Source organism: Seriola dumerili, unplaced genomic scaffold, assembly GCF_002260705.1.
Source record: "Seriola dumerili isolate Sdu_G_001 unplaced genomic scaffold, Sdu_1.0 BDQW01000260.1, whole genome shotgun sequence".
In the NCBI taxonomy this organism is placed as follows: domain Eukaryota; kingdom Metazoa; phylum Chordata; class Actinopteri; order Carangiformes; family Carangidae; genus Seriola; species Seriola dumerili.
The window spans coordinates 1,027,916-1,041,403 of record NW_019174515.1 but is presented as its reverse complement, the minus strand read 5'-3'; positions in this window follow the sequence as shown (position 1 = coordinate 1,041,403).

The following is a 13,488-nucleotide window of genomic DNA, read 5'->3' as shown; positions in this document are numbered from 1 at the left end:
CGAACAATTAGTCTACTCGGCTGTTTGTGTAAAAGAAGTCCACACGTTCAGCAGCTTGGTTATGTTTTGGTTCCATTCCAGAACAAAAGGTTAAACAGTGGATGTACAATAACAGTACCTGAATGTCACATCCTTATTGTGATGCATGACTTTTGACATGTAATATTTGAGAGGGATCACTCTTAAGTTTAAACTAATGGGACATCAGGCAGGATAGGCATGAGTTTTATTTGATTGGAGGGATTTACTGGTTAGAGGTTTGACTTATCGTAGCTACACTGATGCAGCATGACATCCCCTTTAAAGAGATGCTTAAAGTCCTTATTTCTCCATTACATAACCTTTGATATAGTAGTAGAGGGTAAAGATAGTAACAGCAACTACAATTTCAACGCACGTCTGAAAGCTTCTGTATCACTCCCACTAATTCTGTGTGGTTCTAAATGATGATAACCTCTGACCTGCAGCTGACCAATTTGCATATCCTCTGATAACTGTTAATATGTGTGTCTGCACTTTCTCTGTTTCTCTTGTTCCCTTTCTCTCTCTTCTGTCCCTCTCTCTGTCTCTGTGTCTCTTAAGGACACGTTAAGGGAGTGTCATCCAGACGACCGACACTGTCTCTCCTACCTGCCCCTGGTCTCTCCAATTTACTTTGTCACCTTTGTGCTCATGGCCCAGTTTGTGCTGGTCAATGTGGTGGTGGCTGTTTTGATGAAACACCTAGAGGAAAGCAACAAGGTACAGTGACTAGCGACAGTGACTATGTGCCTGTGTGAGCAAAGACTGTGTCTGTATAGCCAAAGGTGTAGAGACACATATGTGTCAGTACATTACATGAATGCTGTATAGTGTTTACTGTCTCATTGCAGTTTTGCCTGTTTTGGACTGAAATGAAATGCACATTCGCATTTACTGTAAAATGTAGTCATGGAGTAAATGTGTATCTGTTCTTTGCAGGAGGCCAAAGAGGACGCAGAGATGGATGCAGAGATTGCCTTGGAAATGGCTTTGGAGAGGCAACGCAAATTAAGCACAACCTCCAACAACAGCTCAGCGGGAGGAACCTATGTTGGGCCATGTCCACATTCACCTGGACAGGTAGGAAGGACTTCACCTTGCTCATTGGTCAGTCCGGGAGCTTGGCTAATCCTGAAACTACACTGGAAGTGTAAGTCAGAGTGTAATGGAAAGAAGTAGCATATGCAACTTGTGGTACTTGGTTCTGAATGTGTCCTTTGATTGTAAAACAGCGTGCGTTGCAGTGTTACAGTATTAAAACAGAACAGTTTTAGACAGTCAGTGTTTGAGCTGTGTGGTCTCTGTCTCCCCCTGCAGGAGGAAGAGGTCCAGTATGAGGACCAAGACCTGCTGTCGTCAAGGAAGATGTCCGTATCCAGGATGCACTCTCTGCCTAACGACAGCTACATGTTCCGACCTGTGCGGCCTGCCAGCGCCCCCTACCCCTTGGAGGAGGTGGATCTCAGTCCCCAGCACCAGCATTCAGGTAACGCGCCTGTTCAGGACTTAAATATTAAACATGATGTAACAATTTGACTTTATTAACATGGAGTTTCGGTGCTCTGTCTTACCTTTGTGTTAATCAGCCACTGAGATTATTCTAACAGGCACAGCTGCTAATCCTGTTCACTAAACCTCAAACTGTAGCTGCTGAATAAAGATTTAGAGATGGATTTCGGCTTTAAAAGCCCCTTTACACTGTGTGATTTTGGGCTGTCTGAGACGAAGGTTACCAGTTGTGAGAGAAACATGGAAAAATCTTTGGCCATCAGTCCAAAACGATGGTCTTAGATCGCACCGCGAGGCACATTCCACTGACAGCCAATTTGGAGCTTTGGCGATCAAAGACAGCCTGCAGCAAAATTCAGACAGTGTCAGAAATTTGGGATCAAATTCTCACAGTGTGACTGCTGCTACGACTCACGTCTACAAACCAGCCAAATGGAATATGACATGAAATGATGCAGAACACACCGGCCAAGTTTGTAAATGGTATTTTTGAATAAAGTTATAAAGTTCAATTTTTAAAAAAAAATTTGCCCTAGCCATGAGTAGATCCACGCTCTACTCCTCCTCCTACTCTCTTGTGGTTTTTTGATATTTCATGATTAGGCACAGACAATTCACATTCAATATAAATAAGAAATACGCCTCACAATTACAGTTTTATGACATAATATCTTTTTTTTTTTTCTCCAGTTCCAGTTTGTGTCTGTAAACAGTCAAAGTAGAAGCAGGATAAACTTGCTGAGAACACAACTCTAAGCACTGATAAGCACTGTTTTATCTGCAGTCAGATTCTAATGGTGTGTTGTGGCCAGGCTCTGGACAGGCCCAGCTCTGTCCCAAGGTACTCACTGTAGTGGATGAGCTGATACACGTGAATCTCTGCAACCTTCTCACAGGCTCATCTGCTCAGATGTGGAATGGCTGAATATTCAGCTAGAATGATGGTTAACTTTATGGCCAAGCTGCAAAGTCAAGAAATAGTGTTATACAGTATGTGTAAAAAAAAAAAATGTAATCATGACAGCTGTGGTGCTTTGTTTATTTGTTTGAGATTAAAAGAGATCAAGTGGCTTTTCAGCTTGGACTAAAAGGACCAACTTAAAATGAAACTTCTCTCGGTCTAACTCTGACTTTGCTGCAATGTTTTGAACATGTTTTACTTTTTACGACATCTGAACTCACAGGTCTGCTGGACCTGTGTGTGCAGAACGCCTAAGACCCTGGTTACACAACTTCACCGCAGTTAAACAGTCGACACAGCTCGAACTCGCAGTGGAGTCGCTTTGTCTTCATCTCTTTGCAATCACACTCACGTTTTGGAGCCGTAGAGTGCTATATGTTATCAGGTTCTTAAACTTGACTGTTATGACTATTTGAATACAGTTACACAGAAGTGTGAATGTAACCAGGATCTAATGCAGAATATTACACCCAGAAAACTGACCTTACCTCTACTGTATGACTCCCCTGATATTCAGTTCACTGCTGCTACTTTATTGAAAACATTTCTGTTTTGATGAGCAAATGTGTGCTAATGATTTCTGTTCAGAAAACACTTTATTTTGATATCAGATTTGAAGATTTCTAAATGAAGAGCAAGAGAGAATTACAAGTTTAAATCGAAAATATATTTGGATTGTTCTGAAATCCAAACGTTCTATCAAGATAAAGTGTTACCAATATTGTTTTTATAATGATTGCTTAAATATAGAGACTTTAGATCATCCCAAAGTAAAAGGAATTTCTCAGTATGCGTGTATGTGAGTGAATGTGCCTTAATATGCATGTGTTTTGTGCGAAAATGCATGTGTTTGCATCGACAGTGTGCGCATGTGATTGTATCATGTGGTGTGATTCAAACACTTTTTGCGTTTGAACCCTCAGGCTCGGTGACGTCGGTCCACTCCCAGCCATGTGAGAGTCGCGCTCTGCTGCAGGTACCAGACGTTTCCCCCATCCACCCGCGGTCCCCTCCCACCCTCATCCTGCCCCGCATCGCCCCGCCCACGCCCAGCCCCTCCCCGCGCGCCCTGCGCAGACAGGTACGAGCTGCCTACACACACACGCACACACACACACACACAGTCATTCAGGTTTATTGACGATACGTCATGGTGGTGTGTTTTTGTGCTTTGTGTTGCAGGTGGCGGTTAAACTGGATTCGGTGGAATACCAGGGTTGTGAGCAACAGGAGAGGCCAAACCCTATCCCGCTTCCCCTGTCCCCTTCTCCCCTTTCCCCTCATACCTCCTCCCCATCTCCCCTTCCTCCTCCTCCTCCTTCCTCCCCTTCAGCCTTCTCCCTCCCACCCTGCTCCCCTTCTGCATTCCCACTCCCTCTCACTTCCCCCTCTCCCCTCCCTCCTCCGCCATTGTCCCCAACGCTTCTTCTCCCTCCACCTCCCTCCCCGCGTCTCCCCCTGCGCCCCCCCAACCTTCGGAGACCTAGGCCGCCCTCCGCTGCCTCCCTCTGCGACCCTGCCGATGAGGAGGTGTATCACATCACCAGCTCAGCCCGCCACAGGTGGAGGGATGAGGAGGAAGGCGGGCAGGAGAGCAGAGGGAAGGCCGCCCGTAGCCACTCCCTCTCCCCATACACCTCCCCGTACTCTCTCGACTCCTCCCCTCCTCCTCCTCCCCCGCTACTGCCTTCCTCCTCCAGGAGCACGCTCAGTCTGCTTGCAGCAGGATTGAAGGACCGTGACTTTAGGAAGGGCTTTAGCGTTGACACCCAGGGCTTACTGGATAAGCCGTCGTCGTTGGCTGTTGGTCACCCTGAAGACCAGCGGCGCCACTCCATCGAAGTCTGCCTCCCACAGGCTGTCATCACCGGTGATGACCAATTCTATACACAGGAAGCCCACCGGTCGGAAAAGGGCAGTCAGGCATTTCCTATGAGGGTGCAGTCAGTCGGGGGCGGCCACAGAAAGAAGAAGATGAGTCCTCCCTGTATATCCATCCACCCGCCCTCAGAGAGGGAGCACCCCCAAATCGCCTCACCCCCAAAACTCGCCGACTGCAGCATGATGCTGAGACGCAGGACACCCTCCTATGACTTGACCCCACACACACAGTCGAACACACACACACAAGACATCTCAGCGGATACCCCGACACGCACACAGATGCACTCCCCGATGCACACAACGCTGACACCCATCCACGTACCGCTGCAAGCGCACTCGCCAACTCGCAAACTGACGCCCTCGCGGGGGTCTACTCCAACACACACTCAGACACACACTCCACCGCACCCGTCCACACCTACACATCCACACATCCCCATCAGCCCGAACATCTTCATCCAGCCTCATGCACCTCTTGTCCCTAACGCTATGCCTTTCTCACAGACACGCTCCCTCTCCCCCGCTGCAAGGCACTCCTCTCTTGCAGGGGACTACATCCCCCTCCCCCAGTTCACCTTCGACCAACCACAGTCCAGATACATGAGCGGCCTGTCAGCTGGCCTTTCTGACACTGATACAGCCACCTGCTCCTCCCCTTTCGACAACAGACTGGGAAGCGGTGCGGGATTCAGTGCAAAGAACCGGAGGACCGCCCAATGAACATCGAGGTTTACCTTCAGGAAGTCAATTATTTGGTCCAAAATCTCTGAAGCTGGAGTAGTGGGGCCTCGGCTGACCTCAGCAGAGACTGGTGCTCGGGGAGGGGGGGGGGGATGAGAGAAAGAGGTTTACTGGGAGAGGGACTTTTTTGTTTTTTGTTTTTGTTTTGATGAATACTGAAAAGACATTGATTACTCTTTCCAGAGAGACGCTGGTACAGTCCTGTCCTAGAATAATATACAGTGGATCCATTTTCCTGAAGAAGAACAGCAGATCCACCGAGGCTGTACCAGTCAAACAGTACCCACTGTACATGGTGTGTGCAGACTAATACTAATAACACACCAGGACTAAAGCCACCTAACTCCGTAGCCAAAGTTTTTTTGACACACTGTCCCTACCCACGCAAGCCAATCAGGAAGCAGCGTCTGGCTGATAACCTCTGACCTTTACAGGAAGCGGTTTGAGAAATGCGAGCGTGGGGGGAATTGTGGGATATGCAACTTCAGGTTTTCTACAGAAGTTCTACTTGCCCCTCCTCTGCCCCTCGATCACATTGATCAGAGCAGAAGTGTGTGTGTGTGTGTGTGTGTGTGTGTGTGAGAGAGAGAATTTGGGTGAGTGAGTGCGTGTGCGTTTTCCTATTGTCAAATCTGTTGTCATGGAAGTCGGCCATGTTATTCTTACGCCTGCAACGAGAGAGGGGGGCAGCAGGGCAGAGCTGTAGTGTACGTTTATCTGTGTATCTGTGCAGTGTAAATAAAGGAAAATACTGTATTTGGTGAGATTAAAAATAGCTCTATCCATATGCACATATTTTTATAGAAATCTAAAATGTTTTTTGCACACAGAATTTGAATTTCAAGTTGCTTGTTTTTCCTCTGTTGTCCTCTTGTGAATGTATGTTTCTTTTCAAAACGGAGAGAGCAGTGAAGGAGACCAACCCTCCTCTCAACAGACTAGCTGTGGTTGAGGAGCGGGATTTTATTTTTCTATTTTGGAAAAGAGAACGGAGAGACCAGGGGTGTGATGTGTTTCTGTAGCTTTGTCTCAGATTTCTGTGTATCTGGTGTCCAAATAACAGTCTTAAGAAGTGGGCTCAGTGGCGCAAGCCAAATTAATATTAAATTGATATTTCTCTACATTGACTCCAAAGAGAGCACAGTTTTTAAATTTGTGTAAAGGTGTTAAAGGTTAAAAGCTAAACATGTGAGCTGCCTCTGCACAGATTTAAATCTAAATTTGGCCATTACTCCAGAAGAATCAAAAGAGAGTCGAGAGCTAATTTTATCCAACACAGAAAAAGAGAGACATGACTGCTTTGTTTTTAATTGGTCCAGATACATCATAAAATAACAACTCGCAGGCAGCTGATATTTCTGTAGGCTGCTGGCTGTGAGACGATATACATCATGAACAAAGTCCACTATTGTTCTCATAAAGAGTAGGACATGGCATCACTGAGCCTCTCTTCTACAGCTGTTTTCAGGCTGAATCAGCTCTGACACCACTTAGTGTTTCTGTACATCTAAAGACAACCAAACTAACTAACTTACTAAATATGTGTAGCCAGAGTGCAATAATAATATATACTTGTGGAAAATATAGTGACGTCTACACTATATAAAACAACCACACTCTTGTGTTCGTACATACTGTAGAACTACTATATATGATATAAACCCATTTTTATATGATGATTGAGAGTGTTTCTATCTCTAGTGTTCATGCTACTATCGGCTACTTGCCCCCGGCATGTGGCTGCGGTGGCATGGGTGTGGCCGGCAGCACTGGAAGGTACTGTAGATTTGTCCAGAAGCTCAGGCCCACCTGCTGATGGTGTTATTGTAAGCAGAAGAGTGACATGCATCCCTGCTGAGGACTCAATAAGCCATTCATCACCTCTTTTCTTTTTTCTTTTTTTCTTTTTTATTCCTAACAAGCCACTAACAACACTTCAAACACATCAGATCAGCTTACATCAACACATCATATTTGTTAAGTACATATGAATTGTAGTAACAGATGAAATCATGCAACCCCTTAAGGTGTGAATGACAAAGTATGGCAGGTATTTTCCTTCCAGTGGCTGAATGTTCTCTTACAAAGCCATACTCTTATTCCAGCACAGCACAATATGTGTTTGTGTTTTGTGCACAGTCTGGTTTGGCAGAGGCACACAAGAAGCATGCTTGTAAGCTGCTTGGTACTGATTCCCCTTTCAAAGGCAGCTGGCTGGGATGACGTCTTCATGTTTTTTTGTTTTTTTTTTGTCTGATCAGCATGTAACATGCACAAGTCCTCAGTAATCTGAGTGAAAACCAAAGTGCTTTGATGCTGTACCATAATCACTTCCGGCTCAGTTTTTCATATTTGTGCAAAGGAAAAATTATCTATCTTTATAGGTATTGCCAGGTCATGGAGCAAAGGGTCTTTGCAGGTTGAACGGATGACTTTTATGTTTACTTTTCAGATACACAGTTGGTCTTAAAAAATCCTGCATTAAAAGACCAACATAGTTTCCTGATACCTGCAGAGACCATTGTAAGAATAAGGTCATTGATGCAAAGAGTTCCAGATTATTCTTGATCATCATTCTCAGATTATCATTCTCCGTCCACACTCTCATTTGCTTTACATCTCCCAAGCAGTATGCATGTAGAGGGCAAAAATTTGAGATAAAACATAAGAGGGGAAAAAAGAAAAGAAATAAATATGAAATTGTATGTTAGCTTCTTTTTGCAACAGGTCACCTTTGACCTTTGTGTGCTACAGCGCAGCCATGTGATTGGTTGTCATCCTCGGGATAGAGCCACATTCAGCAGCACAGCGCTGCAGCCGTGAGTTCAGGTGGTGGTGAGGCAAAAATAAAAGAGTTAGATAAATGAGAATGAAATCACAAATTGAAAACATTGCTGCTGATGAACACACAGCTGTCAGCTTGTTCATTCTTCGATCACACTCTTCTTCCAGTTCTGACACGCAGAGGCACATCTGATGTCGGATTCTGAGATGTTGTCCTCCCTCCTGAACATGGCACAGTTGGTCCTTCCCCTGGTTTAAAGTCATTTTTATACAGTATGTGCTTGAACACACTGTTATTGTGCAACTGCTTTGTCCTGTTTCATGTCCTCTTCCTGCACAGATTGTCAGTAATGGGAGGTTTTAAGTAGTTTGAAGACAGCCTCTTCCTGTCTCATTCTTATTTGACTTAGTGCAGACAACCCTGAACTACAGCATATTGCCATAGTAATCAACACAGTTTGGTAGAGTGACTGCATAATTGTTCTTACTATTTACAGATCTTTGGATCTCAGTATTTAAATCCTGTTTTTGAGGAAACAGTTTTGACTATTGCATGTTCTGATTTAAGGAAAAAAAAAGCTTTTGGGAAAGAATCATCTGGATGTTTTAGAAATTTTGATATTTGCATTTTCAGATGTTTCCATTTGTAGATTGACTACCTAATTGCACTGGGCTCTTATTAATTGGTATCTGATACAATACTGATTAAATGACACTATTCTTTACTGTCCAATGCAATACTGGGTGGTTATTTACTGTATGAGGACTGAGCTCCTCTTTATACAGTTTTATAGAGAGAAATGGAAACCTAGTTGGTTCTATTTTGTTTGGAACCAATGTTATTTAATGTTGAGGTGAACCTTTTTTCACATACTCTAAACATGGTAGAACTCTGGTGATGGTGAAACTAATTAACTGATGTATATTTTATGTAGGAGTAGCCTCAGCCCTGATGCTCTGTAATGGACAGATCAGGATAGTAATTAGTTGTGTTTTCTGGGTCGACACTGAGCTGGTCCGGCCTCGCACTGAAGCCGATCACACTCCCGACATAACACAAGTTTTACCACAACAGCAGACTCCAGGAAGTTCAAACTGTGATAGAACTTGACTTTGATGAATCAGAAGCCTTGTGTTTTCTTTCTTTCTTTCTTTCTTTCTTTCTTTCTTTCTTTCTTTCTTTCTTTCTTTCTTTTTTTATAACCCTTCAGTGATTGGCCCAGGCACCCCCCCACCCCCAAACCCCCCAAGCCTTACAAGGAGGGGAGGAGGTGTGTTCTGTTTGTCAGAGGAGAGCCAACGTGTCTGCAATAATAAGCCCTCCATTATTCCCCATAACAGAGGGAGAGGGGAGGGGACAGAGGAGGTGTTTAAAGGCTCGGCACACAGTCGGACTCTCCACATTGTATCGTTGCTGATTATTGTGTGATGACCAACCGTTGTCCTGGAGGATGTTTCCCTGTCAATTAAAAAATACAAGATTTTTTTATTCCTGACACATGTTGTCTGCTTTGTTTCTTCAGCTGATGGTGTTAATTTAATTGATTATTCATTCCTTCAATATATATTTTAACCTGACCGGTAAAAGCAGCCTGTGCGGAATATTCATCAGTATTAGTTAAATGGAAATATATTGATATTATTGGCCAATGAGTAGCAATGAATTGCAGTACAGGCATTCCCAACATGTTTGAGGTAGTGATGCCATTACATTGTTTGTCTGGCACAGAAAACTGACAAGTCTATTTGTCAACTGTTAAAGGGGAAGTGCACCATCTTGAACACATCAGTCTGTTTACAATTCTACTTCTAGTAATTGTAGTACAACTGCTTATTTGAAAAAAGTTCCTTAAAGGAGCTATTCGTAAGTTTTGCTATTGCTACATAGCTAATGTTAGCATTAACAGCTGTTACCAGTCTAGAGGAAACGTTCCGACTTCAGCATCAAACTTCATTACACGTCTTTCCTTCTACTGAAGTTAGCATGCTAACCAGCTAGGCCCATAGCGTCTTGTCACTTTCCAAGTTACAATCACCACCACCTGCTCCTGGCTTTTCGAGGCTCCACCCACATCTCTGACCAAACTTTCAGCAGTCTATGGATGCAACGTGGGTGATGTAGGCACCAGGGTTTGAAACCTGTCTATCCCAAGTCCACCAGTGTTATAGAAGTGTATATGTATATGGAATGCTTGTTTCTGTTAGTACATATTTGGGCCACAATTAAAAAAAACAAACACAAATATTAAAAATATACTAAATATTAGTGGGGATATCATCATTTGATTCTTACATCAGTATCAGCCTCAAAAAAATCAGTGTCGTTGGGCTCCGGAAATAACAACAACAAATAAGTAAATAAATTAGAATGATGATGGGAAGAGTTCTCATGATTTATGAATAAGCATTTGTACGAAACTCGCTGATGTGTTTGTATTGGCTATATCTGTTGGAGAGGTCACAGTGTATAGTCTTTGAGGGGATGTTTAGTGTTGAAATCAGATAATAAAAAAAAAAGAAAAAGAAAAGGTGCAGAAGATACCATCAAAGTACAAGATATCCTATGCTTAGGTAGTGATGGTTAGCAAAATTCAGTCATTGGCAAAACACAGATCGGGGCTGATGGGTAAGAAGAGATGTAATGTAAATAAAAGAAGGAAGAGATCTGAAGGACTGACTCTTTTGGTAGATATGATTTAACATAGGTATATCATGATTTCATAGTTGACAAGAAAATGGACAAGATAACACAATGAATTTTTGCAAAACCACAAAAATGTTTTTTGATCAGTTTAGAAATTCCAATTAATTCCAAGCTTTTCCAATTTACAAACAGTTGGGAACAGCACCTGCAATTCCATGCTGGCCAAAAGTGCCCGTCAAGAAAAGGTATGGACATCAATAAATGTTAGTTCTATTTGTTTTATTGCTTAACTTTTCTATCTCTGCTCTAGATTTTGTTCAACATTTTCTTCACACAGTTTCACCAAATGTTGCACAATGATGGTAAGTTAATTTTTGTCTTGTGAGATATCACAAACTCTTCACTGGTGTCTGCAGAGAACATGATGATGATGATGATTATGATGATGACAATCGCCACTGCTCCAACGTTCTTAAGCAATGTAGGAGGGGACTTGCAGCAGAAGTTACTGGGGCACTGGCAGTAATAAGAGACAGAGAGCTTGGAATACCTGATCAGATATCAATTGTCTCTGGGTTGTATCTGTGTAACGTGTTTCCAGAGTATCCAAAACAAAGTCTAATCTGTAAACTCATAATTTTTTGTCTTTTCAAATGTATTTCATTTTCACACTCAAAATGGGATTGCCTCCCTTTCTGACACCCAAAATGGCAAGAAATCATTCATTACCTTTATTGACCTTTATCACAACAGACTTGATTAAGTTTTTAAATCGTGAAGTGATTAAAGGTGAATTTGAAATAATATATGTAAAACTGTAATTGTTTGTCAATTAAGTATTCCATTTTATTCCTTCTGTAGGGAAGTATCACAACCACTAGATGGCAATGTTTGGTTGTTGAATAAGTGGTTGGGAATTGTCCAGTGCAGTAAATTGTGTGGACTTTTTAAAACCTCTGTATAGACATTGCAAGTGGCTATTTCATATAGTTAATCAAGGCGTCTTGGTTTCAACACATTCTTATATGTTTTTTGGTTATATCCAGTATATTTGTCCCTCGCTGCTTTATTTTATTCTGATGTATGTGCCCCACTAACTTTCACCAAAAACACACAGATTAGAGTATTAATTGGTTAGACAAATCAATTAAAGACAACATTTCAAATCAAATGAGTATTCTGCCAAAATGTGAACATTTGAATGGCCTTTAAATGTTCTAATAATCTACCCTATCATGTTTAGGAAGAATTCTTATTATTACGAGAAAGAAATATATTCACACATTCAGCTCATCACATGGTTTTGCGGCACAGTCTTACCTCAGGAATGTGACTTCACTAGTAAAGTATGTTCATTCAGTACAACAGTAGATGGTGCTGTTGAACATGATATGCACTGTAATAAAACGTGATGGTAACCTCTAGTGCTGCTAACTGCTTTTTGTGTGTGTGTGCGTGCGTGTGTGTGTGTTTGTGTGTGTGTGAGTGTGTGGGTGTGTGTTTGTTAGTGAAGCAACGTCACTTGTAATATGTTCCTGTGAGAAGTAAAAGGTCAAGATGACAGATCCCAGGAAAAAATAAAAAGAAGCCTCCTGCCCCTCCTCTTCTGACACAAGCAGCAGCGCCTGCTAACAGCTTCTCTTTTAAAATGCCAATATTTATTTAAGCCTTTGTCTGGTTATTACTGTTGCACATTCAATTTTCATTTATCGTCCATTTGTAATAAAATCAGTCTCAGCCTTTGTGTTCATTTCACACAGCAGTGCCTTTTGATGGGTTAGCAGACAGATTCAGGCTTTCAATGCAGCTCTGCCTCTCCATGTTTGAAATTAGCCAGTCAAAGCTGCAGTCAAAGTCTGACTTTGCCTGTGACCATTAAAGAAGCATCTCTCTTTTTTGGCTTATATTCTCTTTGAAGCCTATTTAAAAAGGCAGTCTTGCAGATAGACTCACACCCATCTCCATATGTCTCCACACTTATCTACTCTTCAAACAAGTCAGTCACCTGTCAGCCAGCCAGGTTTTCCATCTTTATGGCGCCATGAAACATCCGCTATCGGCTTTTAATTGGATATCCACGTTTGGCTGTTCAGCAAAACGCTCCACAAGATTGGTCGTACCATTCTTCAGAAAGTTTCCTCCTTCAGCACCTGCTTAGACTCTGTGTGAAGCTGCTTTGTCAGGTGGTGATATGACAGCTTTGTCTGTTGGGACAGCAGCTATGGAGGTACAAAAGAAACTTTGCATCTAGCATGGCAGCAGGTGAGCCTCAGCTGGATAGTCTGATCTGACATCCTCTTGAAGGGGAAAAGAGAATAAAGTTCTATGTATTATAAATACATTCTAGGGGGTTAAAATGAAAAGGGGCAGCTCTAGGGGACCAGTTTTAACCCAACTATTTAAGTGTGGGAGGCATGCTGCATTTTACTCAGCAGCCAACAGATATTAAAAAAGATGGAAAATAGATGACCCGATAAGTTTGGTTAATGGGGAACATTTCCAGTCATATTTAAGTGTCGCAAGCGCAAGATTTAAAGAGATTTGGAATCCAGTGTAACAGAACTACTTTTTTAAAAAAAAAACTTTGATACGCAGCAGTCTTGGTCACACTTGGTGCATCGATACTCCATTTGAGTAATTTTTAAGACTGTGGTGGTTTGAATGAGGACACACATCAGCAGACGCAATTAATCATTTTTTTTCAAAACACGGCTACGATCATCAAACTATCACGCAGGCTCTGAGGCTGGAGACAGGGAGGCGCAATTCACCAGGAACAGTCCTTTCTGTGAAAAAAGACGAAACTTATTCAGTTGTCACACCCAAGAGACAAATCCGGCGAAACAACACGTTATAATATGCCACTGAGACATTATGCTAAGTGATCCCTTGTTGCAGGAAGTCTTTCAGCCCCAAGTGATGAGTTTCAGACTGACTCTCACAA